The sequence below is a fragment of the Macrobrachium nipponense genome, chromosome 7 (assembly GCF_015104395.2).
Source record: "Macrobrachium nipponense isolate FS-2020 chromosome 7, ASM1510439v2, whole genome shotgun sequence".
NCBI classification, from domain to species: Eukaryota; Metazoa; Arthropoda; class Malacostraca; order Decapoda; family Palaemonidae; genus Macrobrachium; species Macrobrachium nipponense.
In genome coordinates, this window is record NC_061109.1 from 29,007,571 (window position 1) to 29,023,735 (window position 16,165).

The window sequence follows — 16,165 nt, forward strand, 5'->3', positions numbered from 1 at the left end:
ATATGGTCGAAAACTGCAATTGTAAGCTAATACTCTTACAGTATAGTAATAGTCAATCATTTATCTTCATTTTGAAAGAAATTGGAAGTCTCTAGGAGAATATTTAGATTTATGGGTGAATTTTTGAAAAAAATATTTGTTACGGTACCACCGTTACGAAATTCATGCATTATTTTGTGATAATATTTTCTCTGTGTTGCTTTTATCATTTTACAATGTGTTATATACCAAAATGATCGCAATTTAGTGTACATTACAACGGAAAAAAAGTAACTTGTTACCGTTTTGCGCACAGCGCGATTTGAATACAATTATATATGAAATTTCATTTTTGCGCTATCATATATCGCATTATATATATGATAATGAATAATTTTTTTCATTTCTGATGGTTGCATACTAACTTCAGCCAATGACAAATAAAGGAGCCAAAAATGAACTCTTAATCTGAAAACTAAGCGCAACTGGGATTTTTGAAAAAAATATTTTTTCCGCTTCTGCGCTCACTCTGAAACACCTCCGGCACACGGGAGACAATTTTTTTTTACCGCTTCGGCGTAAGAGGGTTAAGCATCAGGTTTTGAATTTCATGGGAACTGGCACTCTTAACTCCACAAATTTTGAGAAAATAATACCAATGATTTTGCTCTTGTTAGAATCTATTACTCGTGTTTAAATGCATATTGATGTATTCAACTATTATGGAAGATTCATTGTTAGGACATAAATAAATTTTCATATGTACTGTAGTACTTCTCAGTGGAAATCAGTGCTTCCAAAGAGTAAATTGGAAAATGGGAGTTTTAAGTTGTAAGATGTGATTAAAATTAGTTTATGTAAAGATACCAGTCCATTTATTTATTTATTTAACTAATATTTTGTTTAATTTTTTCTTTTGCAGTTGGTGTTGTAAGAAGCATCCGTGTACTGACGAAGAAGCACCAATTGGAGGTGATGATAGCCAGCACAGCATAAGTATATTACCTTACTTGCGTTCTCATTTTTATGAATCGGAATCAGAAGATGAGCTCATCACAGAACATCAGCTTAATGGTAAGTGCTGGAGAAATTTGTATTGTACTACTTGCATTTTCCTCACTTTTGGAAAAGTGCAATTATTTTGTTGTATAGGATGCTATATTATGGCAATACCTCAGTCTTACACAATTCAATCTGGAGAATTCACAGTAGTGCGAACTTTTCGTATATGCAAGTTTTTCACGGATACCCAAATGTTTGCGAATCCTTGAGAAACCCTGCAAAAGTGTTTGTTCAATTTTTTTATGTAAGTTATAGGTTTTCAAGCTTTTATGTGTAATTTAAATAACGTGGAGCCTCTACATATGAAAGTCCCTACGTACAAAAAATGTAGGTTACGAGAGCAAAGACAAAGATTTTTTTGCTTCTGTGTACGAAAATAATTCAGGTTGCGAAAGGGTAAAGTCTGAGATTCGCCCGAGCCGCCGAGAACAATTTTAAAACTCGCGCGCTGCCAACTCTGTAGTCTCGCCACCATCCTCCCGCTCTCCCATTGGTTCCTGATGTTAGTCACTGTCATAAGATCCTGCTCTCCTATTGGTCAGCATCTGTCCCATCATGCCCCTATGTAAAGGCGTTCCTTGATCATTTTTTGCGGCAGCGTTATTGTAAACACCTGGAATTCATTCGTTCACGTATATTTTGTTTGTTAATGTAAATTCGTGTTAGTGATTTTGCTTTCGTTGTACTGTAAGTTACTTTATCGTGTTGTGTGTGAACTTAATTAATTACATTATTAGCCATTGGTCCCAAGAATGTTGGTGAAGTTCATGAAAAGAAGAGGATGCTTTCTATGGAGAACGAAGATGGAGATAATCAAGTGTTAATGTTTTCTGCCATTTGTTAATGTGTTTCATAAAGTTTAGTGTTAATGTGTTCTACCATTTTTTAATGTACTATTTCGTAAAGTTAAATGTTCATGTTTTCGGCCATTTGTTCCCTCCTCTGTCGCCACTTTCGGAGATCGCCTCACTCCAAAGGTAAGTTTAGGTTTCACATTTTACTACATATGTACGTACATGTACGTAAAGTATTTCTTGTACCATGTACACTAATACACTTTATTTACAGGTGCATACTACAATAAAGGTTATGTTAGGTATTGAATGGTCCAAATTGTTGTATTTCATTGTTTATTGGTCAATTTAGCTTTATTATAAAGTTTACTGGGGTGTTTTTGTAGGGCTTGGAACAAATTAGGCAATTTACAAGTAAAATGCAGTTCAAGATACGAAAAGCAGGTTACGAAGGCCGCCTCGGAACGGATTAATTTCGTATCCTGAGGTACCACTGTATATGAAATGTTCATCCAGATGTCACTGGTATTTCCAGGTTGTTTCATTGGTTTACATTAATATGAATTTGTTTTTAATTAAGGTGCTTCATGCTCATATTTTTTTCCATTCTTGTTACAAGAATTTGACATTTTGTACATTCAACTTCCCTGTCAGATATATACTTAGCTATAGACTCCATCGTCCCCGACAGATATTCGAATTTCGCGGCACACGCTACAGGTAGGTCAGGTGATCTACCGCCCTGCTGCTGGGTGGCAGGAATAGGAACCATTCCCGTTTACTAATCAGATTTTCTCTGTCGCCGGTTCCGGTAACATCGTTGCTGGTTCCTCCTGACTTGACTTTCGTTTTTTCATCGCCGTTGATCTTCTGGACTGATTTATTTGGTGACGTATTGGATCTCTGGTTTGGCATACGCTTTTGTGGACTGTTTTTTGGATTTGGCTTCGGATTATTCTCAAGATGTCGGACTCTAACTATGCAGTTAGAAGATGCATGAATGAGGGTTGTAGTGTGAAACTACCGAAAGCTTCGGTAGATCCTCACACTGTATGCAAGAGGTGTAGGGGGAATGATTGTTCTGTATCTAACACTTGTAATGAATGTGTAAATTTGAGTGAGGAAGAATGGAAGACTCTAAATTCCTACTTAAGGAAAATGGAGAAGGATAGGGCTAGAAAAGCTTCCTCCAAAAGCTTGAGTAGGTCTCGCACTAACGAGCCAATTAGTTGAGTAGCACCTAATCCTCAAGTAATCGTTGCTTCCTCCCATACAGTATCAGCACCTTCTCCCTTCTCAGATACTGCAAATTCATCATCGGAAATTGCAGATTTGAAGGCTGCCCTCAAGAGGATGGAGCGTAAAATGCAAGCTCTAGAAGGTAAGCAAAGTGCAGTGGAAAGTGATGTTAGTGTCCCCACTGCAGTGGAGGGTGCGTCTGATCGGCTCTGTCTCGCTCCCAGGCCTAGACCTCTTCCAAGCTCCCAGGCCCAGAGGAGAAGGAATGTCGAAAGCCTTACGGAGGTTACGGAGAATCCCCACCGATCAGACGTCCCCTTGGTAGGATCTGTGGCGTCCCAGACTGCCAAGGATCGCCATTGGAAAGGCATCCTTAAAGAGTGCTTCTCCTCGTCCGATTTGTCTCCGCATAGACGTGGATGGAGTTCGGACGATCTATCGCGTCCTACGAAAAGAAGTTGGAAAGCGCCTACTTTGGACTCAAGCCCGGAATGCTTTCCAGAAGTCTCTCCTTGTGAGAGGAAGAGAGCCAAGAAAGCCTTGATTGCGCCTGCTCTCGGCTCGGAGTCTCCTACATCATCCAGACCTCCTTCCCCTCATTCTGATAAGGAGGAAGATACTACTACTAAGATTCTCCTTAAAATGCAGGAGCAAATCTTGTCATTGGTAGGAGTTCTAAAAAAGGAGCCTCCTCGGAGGAAAGACTTTTCTTCCTATGAAAAGATCTTCTCGTCCTGTGGACGCCTCTCTTCTACTCCTCGTCCTAGGTCCGAGGCGCCAGATAGAGTATCTTCTGACAACGAAGCAACAGCCAGGCGCGAGGTGCCAACTAGGCGAAAAGCGCCAGATGCGGACAGCCCGGACAGGCGCGATTATTGTCCGATGCGGACAGTGCCAGCCAGGCGCGAGGTGCCAACTAGGTGCAAAGCGCCAGATGCGGACAGCCCCGTTAGGCGCGAGTATTGTCCGATGCGGACAGCGCCAGCCAGGCGCAAGGCGTCAATCAGGCGCGAGGCGCCAACCAGACGCGAGGCGCCAACCAGACGCGAGGCGCCAACCAGACGCGAGGCGCCAACCAGACGCGAAGCGCCAGCCAGGCGCCAACTAGGCGCCAGGCGCCAGGATCTCCAGCTTTACCTTTCGAGAGAGAAGTTAACCGGGAGGCTCCTCTTTGTAGCTTTTCACAGGATCAGCCATCTCCTGACAGGGACGCAAGATGTCGCACAGGCGGCCGTCGCCCTTGTCAGGATGACGCTGGTACTGCTGGAAGCTTTTCGCAGGGTCAGCCTTCTCCTGGCAGGGATGCAAGATGTCGCACAGGCGGCCGTCGCCCTTGTCAGGATGGCTCTGATAATGATAGGAGTTTTTCGCAGGATCAGCCTTCTCCTGGCAGGGACGCAAGATGTCGCACAGGCGGCCGTCGCCCTTGTCAGGATGGCTCTGATACTGCTAGAAGCCCTTCACCTTGCGAAAAGAGGCGCTCTCCTTCGGTTGATCGCTCTTCTCCCATCAGAACTGGACAGGAGCTTGAAGATATTTCAGACTTAGAAGCTAATAGGGGTGCGGGTCTCTCGGACTACAAAACATTAGCAGCTCTTTTGCTGCAAGAATTTGGAGATTCTCTGAGTCCTGCCGCCCCTCCATCTCCTCGTTCGTTGTTCACGAGTACGAAGACCTCTAAACCATCCTCTTTCTTGAAGATGTGCCCAACCATTTCCATGAAGAAAGCGCTACAGTCTTTTGGAAATTGGCTCGGCTCCAAGGAGGAATCTGGAAAGACTGTCTTTACCTGCCCCCCCTCCAGCCTTTCTGGGAGGAGAGGCATTTGGTATGAGACAGGGGAAGCAATGGGGCTCGCTCTCCCTGCTTCGGCTGAGGCAGATTTCTCTACTCTTGTAGACGCGTCGAGGAGACAATCACTGTCATCTGCAAGAACCACTTAGGGAATGTCGGAAATGGACCATCCATCTCCTCAAGGGATTATTCCATGTCTTGGAAGTTTTTAACTTTTTAGACTGGTCCCTTGGGGCTTTGGCCAAGAAGACACAGGACCCTGACTTCCTGAGCCCCGGAGTCCTGCATAGTATATTAGCGTGCATGGACAAGGCGGTCCAAGACGGATCTGGGGAAGTGGCCTCCCTTTTCGGAGCAGGAATACTTAAGAAGAGGGCTGTATTCAGCTCTTTCCTTACTAAAGCTGTCTCGCCTGTTCAGAGGTCGTCTCTGCTTTACGCACCTCTTTCGAACCAGCTTTTCCCTTCTCAGTTAGTGAGAGATATTTCTCACTCACTCACTGAGAAGGTGACTCAAGATCTTCTGGTGCAGTCAGCAAAGAAGACGAGGCCAGCCGTTCCTGCTGTGAAGAAGGAGTCACGTAACCCACAGCCGCCCTTTCGAGGGAGTTCATCTTCTCGATCCTCCTCTAGAAAGAGAGGAACTGAAAAGAGAGGTAGGTCTTCCTTCAGACCAGTTAAGAAGACCAAATGATGTATCAGTCCTCCAAACACCAGTAGGTCGACCCCAAGGGAACTGTCTGCGAAGTACAAAGACCCTGCCAAGAGAGAAGATCTATTGCATCTAGTAGACCAAATGTTAGAAAAGGAGGCCATCGAACTAGTGCAGGATCCGCACTCCCAAGGCTACTACAATCACCTGTTTCTAGTCCCGAAAGCCTCGGGGGGGTGGAGGCCTGTACTAGACGTGAGCGCACTGAACCGTTTCGTAGAGAAGAAGAAATTCTCTATGGAAACTTCCAACTCGGTTCTTGCGGCTCTGCGTCCTGGAGATTGGATGGTCTCACTGGACCTGCAGGACGCATATTTTCACGTCCCCCTGCATCCTGCATCGAGGAAATATCTTCGGTTCATGGTACAGGGCAGGATCTTTCAGTTCAGGGCTTTGTGCTTCGGCCTGTCTACGGCCCCTCAAGTTTTCACGGGCCTGATGAGGAACGTAGCACGATGGCTACATCTGAAGGGGGTGAACATATCTCTTTACTGGGATGATTGGCTCATAAGAGTAAAATCGAAACATCAGTGTTTGGAGGACCTGGAAACGACTTTGGATCTTGTAAGATCGCTCGGACTGCTTGTGAACCTCGAGAAGTCCCAGATGATCCCCAGCCAGAACATTGTCTATCTGGGGATTCAGATGGATTCTCGGGGTTTTCGAGTGTTCCCGTCGCGAAAGAATTGTTCGAGGCTTGGAAAAAGTCTCAACCTTCTTAGAGAAAGAACGGAGCTCATCGAGGGAATGGCTCAGTCTCCTGGGTACCCTTTCGTTGCTGGAGCAGTTCGTTTCTCTGGGGAGGCTCAACCTGAGACCTCTACAGTTCTACCTACAAAGAATGTGGAATCGGAAGACAGGAGAACTGTCGGATTCTTTTCCCATTCAACCGGAGATCAAGTCCCACTTGAAGTGGTGGTTAACCCCTCTAGAGAGGAACGAAGGAGTGTCCCTTTCTCTTCGGAACCCGCTCCTAGTGTTGTTTTCCGACGCCTCGGAGACAGGGAGCAACACTGGGAACGAAAGAGGTGTCAGGGACCTGGACAAGAGAACAGGTGTCCTGGCACATCAACGCGAAGGAACTTCTGGCTATCCATTTAGCCCTAAAGTACTTCGAATCGGACGTCAGAGGCGTGGTAGTCCAGGTCAATTCGGACAATACCACGGCTCTGGCTTACATCCGAAAGCAGGGAGGGACTCACTCTTTCTCCCTATACGAGATAGCAAGAGCTCTGTTAATCTGGGCAGAGAAACGAGGCATCATACTCCTGACAAGATTCGTGCAAGGAGTAAAGAATGTAAGAGCAGACCGACTGAGCAGGAAGAACCAGGTCCTTCCTACAGAGTGGACCCTCCACTCCGAAGTCTGCCAGAAACTCTGGTCCCTCTGGGGGAAACCTCAGATAGACCTGTTCGCCACGTTCCTCTCCAGAAGGATGGACAACTTCTGCTCATCAGTGGAAGATCCCAGAGCCATAGCGATCGATGCCCTCCTCATGGATTGGTCGGGCATAGACGCTTACGCCTTTCCCCCATTCAAGGTTTTGGGGGAAGTGCTAAGGAAGTTTGTGTCCTCAAAAGGAACAAGAATGACACTCATCGCTCCCTTTTGGCCCGCTCGAGATTGGTTCACAGAGGTACTGGAATGGACGATGGACTTCCCCAGATCTCTTCCCGAAAGGACAGATCTGCTCAAACAACCCCACTTCGAGAGGTTCCACAAAAACCTCCCCGCTCTCTCCCTGACTGCCTTTCGACTATCGAAAGACTCGTCAGAGCAAGAGGCTTTTCTCGAAAAGTTGCGAGCGCAATCGCCAGAGCCCGCAGGTCTTCTACCCTGCGGGTTTATCAATCGAAGTGGGAAGTCTTCCGTAGATGGTGTAGGTCGAAGAAGCTGTCCTCCTCCAATACCTCTGTGACCGACATTGCCGATTTTCTTCTCTTCCTAAGAGAAGAATCACATTTGGCGGTTTCCACCATTAAAGGATACAGGAGCATGCTCTCTGCTGTATTCAGGAATAGGGGCCTGAAGATAGAGGAAAACAAAGATCTTCATGATCTTATACGGTCCTTCGAGACCTCTAAGACTAGATCCTCTCTACCTCCTAGCTGGAATCTAGACGTAGTCCTCAAGTTCCTCACATCGGATAGGTTCGAACCTCCTCATCAAGCCTCGTTTAGAGATATCATGAGGAAGTGCATTTTTCTCTTGGCCCTTGCGACTGCCAAGAGTGTCAGTGAACTGCATGCATTAGATTCTCGTGTGGGATTTAAAGGAGATTCTGCAGTTGTCTCTTTCCAACCTCTGTTTCTGGCTAAAAACGAGAACCCTTCTAGACCTTGGCCCAGAAGTTTTGAAGTCAAGGGACTTTCTCCTATTGTCGGGAGAGAGTTAGAAAGGTCTCTTTGTCCAGTCAGAACTCTGAAGTTTTATCTTCAAAAGAAGAATCAACTGCAGGGTTGCCGTCAGAGTCTCTGGTGTGCTGTGAGGGACCCGAAGAAACCCATGTCAAAAAACGCACTAGCGTTCATTGTTAGAAATGTGATATCGGAAGCACACATGAAGTGCCAAGATGAATCCTTGAAACTGCTAAGGGTTAAAGCACATGAGGTACGTGCGGTTGCAACCTCTCTATCTTTCAACAGGAATATGTCGATGAAAGATATTTTAGCAGCAACGTACTGGAGAGGCAACTCTGTGTTTGCGTCCCATTACTTGAAGGATGTCGGAGTGACATACGAGAGATGGTTCTCTCTTGGTCCTTATTTATCAGCGGATACTGTGCTGGGACGAGGAGCTGATACTGATCCTTAATGATTTTAGTTTGTTTTTACAATTTTGGTGTTGAGTTTTTAAGGTTGTTTGAAAGGATGTTGGGGATAACTCCTTTCAATCTCATTACTAACCCGGGTGTTAGGATCAGGTGATCGGGATCGGTGTTGTGGGCCTTGATGATGCCATTAGGCAAGGTGTTTTGTCATGTAAGTGGATGGGACCCCATTGACAAAAATCCTCAGGCTCTGTGGAGTAAGCGGATAAGACCCCATTGACAGACCCACAAGAACTCTTAGCATGAGGTCACTACTTTGCTGAGGCTCTTGAGGCGAAGCAGGCTCCTAGGCAGTAGCCATGAAGTCTTCTGCCAAAACAGGTAGAAACCAAGGTTTTTGATATATTACCTACAACGTATATTGTCCTCCTGTCTTTTTCAGTAGTTAGCTGTCTCTTACCCACCACCAAGGGTGCCAATCAGCTAAGTATATATCTGACAGGGAAGTTGAATGTACAAAAGTGATATTGTTATGTTACAATAAAGTTTTGTACATACTTACCTGGCAGATATATACAATTAAATGGCCCACCCAGCCTCCCCTCAGGAGACAAGTGGAAGAGAAAATCTGATTAGAAAACAGGAATGGTTCCTATTCCTGCCACCCAGCGACAGGGCGGTAGATCACCTGACCTACCTGTAGCATGTGCTGCGAAATTCGAATTTCTGTCGGGGACGACGGAGTCTATAGCTAAGTATATATCTGCCAGGTAAGTATGTACAAAACTTTATTGTAACATAACAATATCATGTTTCACCATTTCTGTGATTCTCTGAGGATCACCTCCTCACACTAAATGATGTAATTGAGTGAAGTAATGGTTTTTGCTGCATACATGTTGTTTAAGACAGAACCTTGAGTACTGGTTTCACATTTGTTGATTAGTTTATACTGCTTCATGTTTCTGTAAAATAATAAGTCAAATTTCAAGTTAACAAGACTTCCTTCAGTAATTATCTCCAAATTACTTTAAAGGCCATTGTTTGTTTATGTAGTTGTTAAAGTGTTTTTTGTATATTTTCATGGTGTAATAGTATCTGATTTTTCTTAATGTACAGAATCAAGAAAACAGGCGGAATGTGGCTCAGAAACATCAATCTCAGACATCCAGGATACACGAGATAGATCCAACAAGCATAGGCGAAGGAAACCTACCTCTTGTATTAGTGTCAAATCTTTAGCATCTTGCAAACAATCTTGACACGCCATGTCCAAACAACTTAGGCTTTCAAGGAATCCTTCCTGCTATTTAGAAGATGGTGGCTGTCCTACAGGGAGAAGCTTGATGGCAGTGGAAGAAAAGGTTGTTGAGACTGAAATATGGTGTCATATTTTGCATCACGCTACAGTTGACTTGTCAGTCAGATGAAGAAGAAAACCAGAGTATCTGCAAAGGACTCAGATCAAGCTATCACTCTGGATGTGTTAAAACCCCACTAAGCATTTGCTTCTCAATATGTGAAACAGGATACCTCAGTTATTATTAGTAATTATTGTACCTTTGTTATAGGTACAAGAAAGTGCCTTCCAGAGGTACACTCTTATGATATAAAGAAATATATTATACAACATAAAGTTAGCATAGTTTGACCAGAGTTGGGGTTGTTGAAGATTATGGTGAAACAGTTTTGTCTCCTTAGTTATCAAGCATTTATGTTTGGGATATGAAATGATGTTGAAAGGGAATTGATCTAAAGTACATAGACTTGATATATTCAAGATGTAAATTGATGTTATGTTAATGTTACATTGTCTGTGATTTGCGTATTACTGTGGTATCATTTGTTTTGCATGACTTGTCAACAATGCCAAGACTGCTGAAACGTAGCTAGTGAGGAGTTCTTTTATTCTTACCTGACAGAACAGTTATCAAGAACTGATAACTGTATTCAAGAAAATTTACCACCAGTTCCCACAGATAAAGGGGAAGTTCATGAAAGAGTGCAGTGATATTCCACTAGTAATTTGATAAGTAAGGGACACTATCTGTCTGTGTTATTATCCTGTGTTCCTTGAAAGACAAACTGCATTACGTATATAGAAGATATTTGTATAAAAAAAATAGCATTGCAGTGCTGATCTTGTAACCAAAAATTGAGGCCTTAACAATACCAGGCATTTTTTAACTGCCATGTTGTCATAAAGCAGGGAGTGGAACAACCTGATCATCATGTTAGGGGTTAGATGACTTTTAACTCAAAATCTCTACCAATATTATGGTATGTGTTAGCCTTATCTTAAGTGTCATTAATTTTACTCTTTAATTGCCAAATACTGGGGAATTTACTAGCTTGTAAGTTATTGTTTAATCATTTTGAACATCATATGCATAGGATTTTTTATTTTTCTTGTGATGAAGTATTTACATTGATTTAGGACAGGGAACTATCGTATTGCTAGCTTTCATATTTTAGGAAAATCACAATTTTTACATTAAGTAGGAAGATTTTTCAAACTTGTGTAAACATTTATAAAGTTTTAACATGAAACACTAATAGGTTTGGGATTGTATAATTTTACATTTTATAGGTGATTCTAGAAGATTCATCCATGGGGTCCAGTTGTTCAAGTAATAGTGGATGTTTTAGGAAAAAGCTAACAATCATGAGAAGAAAACATGTTCTCTCTCTTTCTCTCTCTCTCTCTCTCTCTGGTGCTGAAGGATAAGGATTTTCAAACCACACTGAAATTTTGTTAGTTACATAGAGAAGATGCAAATGCCTTTTAGTTGATACTGTAAGTAATTTAAGTTCTATCCCTAGTATGGTTAGACTATTTGGCATTTTTCCACATATTTTTATAATGCTGCTATTTATTCCATAAGATATTAGAGTGAATAGACCTTATAAGAAAACAGCAACATTTTGCAGGGAATTCTCCTCTTTCAAAGCTATTTATGGAGTTTGATAAAAAAATTTCTTTTCATTTTCTCATGATTGCTACTGGTTCATGGAGAAGGATGTTTCACGTAGCATAAAAGAACACAGTAGGATTTGGTCAGTATAAGTAGGATTAAACTATTTTCCAATGCATATCTGTGATAAGAAAGGATGGCTCCGATAGGTTTAGGTTTTGCACTACTTTGCATGGAGGATCAGAGGTGAATTTAAGTAGGACTGCATATCTGATGTCAGGTTATGTTGTTAGTTTGTTAGATCAGATTTTGCTAAGTCTCTACTTCCTCATGTATAGACATGTATCTACATTTATCACTTTTATTTTGTAATATATGATATTAACTGATTTACAGTTGGAGACAAACAATTTTCCTTGCAGAATTTGGTGCCTAATTCTTCTTCAGTATTCTATGTGCCATTATGTTAGTTTGTTTAGTTTTAATGTTATTTATCCGACCTATGCTAAAATGTTTTGGAATTGCAGTAATTTTGGTTATTGACAAATACAAAAATTCACAGAAATTTCATAAAATGTGGTTTTGTTAAAGCCATAGAAGGGTTCTCTGGTCAGTCTTTAAGCTGTATCTAAATAATAGATTTCAGATTTAGCTCATGATTGAGTGCTACCATTTAAAGTAGTGGATAACCCAGAAACAATGAAGGAAATTGGAGTTTTAAAATAATTAATTCTATTGTACTAGTATTTATATATATCGTGTGAGTTTCAGTGCTTAAGAAACCTCCATCATTACACACAAATTTTGCGGAAACCTATATTCACACCTTATTTATATTTCACCAATCAGTTATGTAATGTGTTGTTCAGCAATATTTTATTTTGTTTTTGAGTAACTTTGGGAATGGGTAGAACCTTGTTTTAATAGATTAATATCCAACATATTTCTAGATAGATATTCATCTCTTTGACTTAACAGTATTTCAGTGAAACAGTCATTAAGATCTTATTCTTTTACTCTTGTATATCATGCCAATTTTGTAAATGAATATGTGAGTTAATGGTGTTCTATGTTAGGTATTTGTGACTTTTGCTCAAACCTTTGCCTTTTTTATTTTATGATTTTTACCTATGTTTTATAAGACAGATTTTATATTTATTACAAGTATTTTCTGTATATTTTTCTATGTTGGTTTCACCATATACTATTTTTATCAAATTTTATCATCTTGATTTTTTGTGTGCCATTAATATTATGTAGATATTTCCTTTATTCACTGTAGCTTATTATAATGTTGTGTTACATTAAACTTAATTTTGTGGGTGGGAATATTTTTTAGGTAAGCTTATGATCATCAAAACGCATTTAAGTTCTGAAGATGTTCTTTGGAGCAGAACTCACACTTTAAATTTAGGCAGAAGTAAGAGCTATGATGTTGCTGATTCGTGGAGAATCAAGGTTATTGTGTGGTCTCGTTAAATAATTAATTAAAGACAATATAATATAGAGTGTACAATATGCACTTGTCATGTCATGTTAGCGAGATAAGTTTTGTTATTCCATGTGCCATGTCAAAACTTGTATTTTTACCAATTTGTACACTTCTTTGCATTTAGCTGGATGCCACATTTTGCAGTTGTGAGCTTAGAGCTGGATATTAGGCTACAGGTTTAATAGACATGGTGGCATCTTTCTTTGGTTTTTTATCAGACTTGTTTTTAGGTGGTTTTGCCTTTGGAATATGGTACTCATACTTAAGAAGGACAGGAGTGTCTTCTTGTATTATGATAAGAATAGAAGAATGTTAGTTAAGCAGAATAAGTAAACATTAGGGAAAGATTTTAGCAGATTAAACAGAATTGAAACATAAGCAGCTTAACATAAAGAAATTAACAAAATGTATAAGTGTATACTAGTAATAAACAACTTTTGCCAAGGACTATGAAAACATTAATTAAGAGGGCTATGAAAGAAACATCAATCAGTTTTAGGAATAGTAATCAAAATAAATAAAATACAGGCTGCAAATTACTGGATATGGAAAATAAAGATTAATATGAAAAAAGGATTTTTTTGTTGGCTGAAACATTTGGATTTATTAGACAATGTATTTTGAAACCAAAAATCAGTTTCCAAAAGTACCAGCTTGCTTGTGTTTTGTAGAAATTTTTGTGTTAGCGGATAATTATACTTAGATGTCCCAAGAATAGTAAGTGGAGAAATCGGGCAAAATAGATGTAACAGTTGGCATAAGTTTAAGATGATCTTATGTAAAACATATTTAGTTTACCAAATTAAGTGATATAGTGCATACACAAATGGAAAAGCTATGACAATAACAACCAATAGAGACAGAATGAAGTAGGACAATAGCTGTTAATATAGAACAGTCTTCACTGATAGTGACTGATGACTTTGAGCATGCTTTCTTGTACCTAAAAGTTTGTGATGATAGTTATTTATATCATCATTATTTAGTTTGATCATGATTTTCATTATACATAGATGTATGGAGAACACTTAGAAATGTTGCAGTTTGGTAGTACATAGTAGCGCCTCCCTCTCCATCTAACTGCCACAAAATAAGGAGGATTAAACTAGTAATTTTCAGGCAAAGTTTTTGTTTGTTTGGCTAGGCAAAGACAAAGAAAAATAACCAACTGTTAGTGATTAATGAATGAAATATCTGGCAGAAAAGCCAAGGATGGCGACAGTTTTAACTGATACCAATAATAAAGTGAAACTTAGTTGGACGGTTGTCAGTAATACTTTTGAGTATTTGTTGTGCAAGGCACTTGGATTATCAGCCAGTTTTTTTATCACGGTGTTTTACTGGTTTTAGGTAGAACTGTTTAGCTGATATCTTAAGCTGTTAATTTACGTTAGTGGCACATTTTGTGAGAGCATTTGGTCTGTGGAGGATGTATCTGGAACCAAAAGTATCACTCCTCCTCTGTAAAACAAACACACAACAGGCAACATTTGTTTTGTGCCAAAAATACTTTTAAAAAAACTCCATCTGTGCGCTGCTTCCATATAATAGGCTCTGAAATAAGGCTTGGAAATTCACTTATTATTTCAATATATATATATATATATATTATGCAGTCATAGTACTCCAGGTTTTCCTTTAAGATTTCTGGTTAAATACTTTGTTATGTATTCCTGTAGTCTCATATTATGTGAAATTGAGAATCCGCACTAATTACTTGTATCATGATTGACCAGAACCCTAATATGTTCAAAATTACTTATGATAATCTTGGTGTTGTAAGAATTTTGCTTTCACTTAGTATACTATACTATTACATTAAATTTGCTTGTAATAGGTTGTAGGTGAAAGATAAAAGATTATTTATTATTAAGTTCCTGTTATCGTTGTCAAGATGACTCATTTTATCTTGATGTATCACCTTCACAAACTAGTAGGCTAACTCATCCCAAGTACATATGTACTCAGGTTGTTCCACCACAAAGCTAACGTGACCTGTATCTCCCACCCTGTTATCAATCCCAGGGCAGCTCAGCTTTTGCTTGAATGGCAGGGGCACCAACTGAACTCTGAATTCTCCTCCTCTCCTTCACTTTTGGTACGTTACACTGGGTTCAGTTGGAGTAAAAACATAAATGAGGACTGTAAAAGATCACAGCAACAGACCTGTTGCTTCTGTCAGATGCTTTTGTAGCCTTTCAGGATAGAAGTGATGTTGCTTACTTACTGCAATGACTGTGCTTCATTTCTATGTACTCTTTTGGCAACAGCATGGAAATTTATTTTTAGTTTTCATTTTGATTCTTATTCTTGTTAATTGTGCTTATGAGAATTATTTCACATATATAGCTCTACTATTTGGGTGCCAGATTTGAATGATGATATTTTTTCCATACAGTACATGGATATTTCTGGTATCAAAAGCGAAAGGAGAGATATTATCATGCATTTATTTGTATGTAAAGAAGAATGTTGAATGTTGATGTTAAAATGTAAGATATTGTAAAGTGGTTTAGTAGTACAAGTATGTAAATAACGATTCCAGCCTAGTGGCTTAGCGTTTATATGCGGCACATTAAATGCACATTTTGTATATACATTCTTCATATCCACTTTCAAAATTTGATTCATTCAAATACCCTGTTTCTCTTTACTATGTCCTGTTCACATTCTTTTATATACTATTCACATCTTGTTTTTATTGTGTTTATCTTTGGCAAGGCATTATCTTTATGTGTATTTTTCAGATAAATGTACACATAATCTTTGTTTTCTTTGGGAATTTCTTATTCTCCCTCCCAATACCTGGTGTGTGTTAAAGTTAAACAGATGTCTTTTCCAGTTTTAATGTTTTGATAGTTATCCATAGTCCACTGATGCAGTTACCCATAAGTTGATTTCCCCATAGATTGATTTGATTTAATGGTCTATAGGGAAAATGAATTTTTCAGCTTGGCCTGTTTCAGAAAATATATTTCACTGGAAGACTTCATAAAGCGTCATCCAAAGAGATTGGAACAAGTGGGTGCTAATTAAGGTAGAGTGAAAAAAATTTGTCCGTTTTATTTTTTCACATTTTGTAAGTTTAGGTGCTGTAGTTTTTAAATGCATTCAAGAAGTGACTATATTTTAGTTGCTCATATACAGAACAAACCTTTGGTCTTAACATAAGGGAAAAATCCTGTAGCGCCAGCTGAAGTCCAGATAAAAAAAGTTACACGAAATTGGTGACATTGGGAAATGGCCAAGATGGTGGTGAGAAGGAGGAGTTGAACTCTCATACCCCCATCTCAGAAGCATAACAGCAGTTTTTCTCTGCCCACCTTTGTAGTTTGTACTGTTGCCCTCTCCCATATAAACTGATTGTTGTCCACTTTCTGCCTGAACACACTGTTGGATACTGGTTTT

At 40.0% G+C, this 16,165-nt stretch overlaps 1 pseudogene across 1 annotated transcript in view; it reads left to right on the plus strand.

The window, feature by feature from the left end:
- The window catches only part of LOC135217146 (serine/threonine-protein kinase stk11-like), a 154,517-nt pseudogene extending 138,997 nt beyond the window's left edge, over positions 1–15,520 (plus strand). The window contains exons 7-8 of the transcript XR_010315061.1: positions 902–1,053; positions 9,470–15,520. The product of XR_010315061.1 is annotated as a serine/threonine-protein kinase stk11-like (transcript). The remainder of the gene's footprint in view (positions 1–901; positions 1,054–9,469) is intronic.
- The last annotated feature ends 645 nt before the right edge of the window (positions 15,521–16,165 follow it).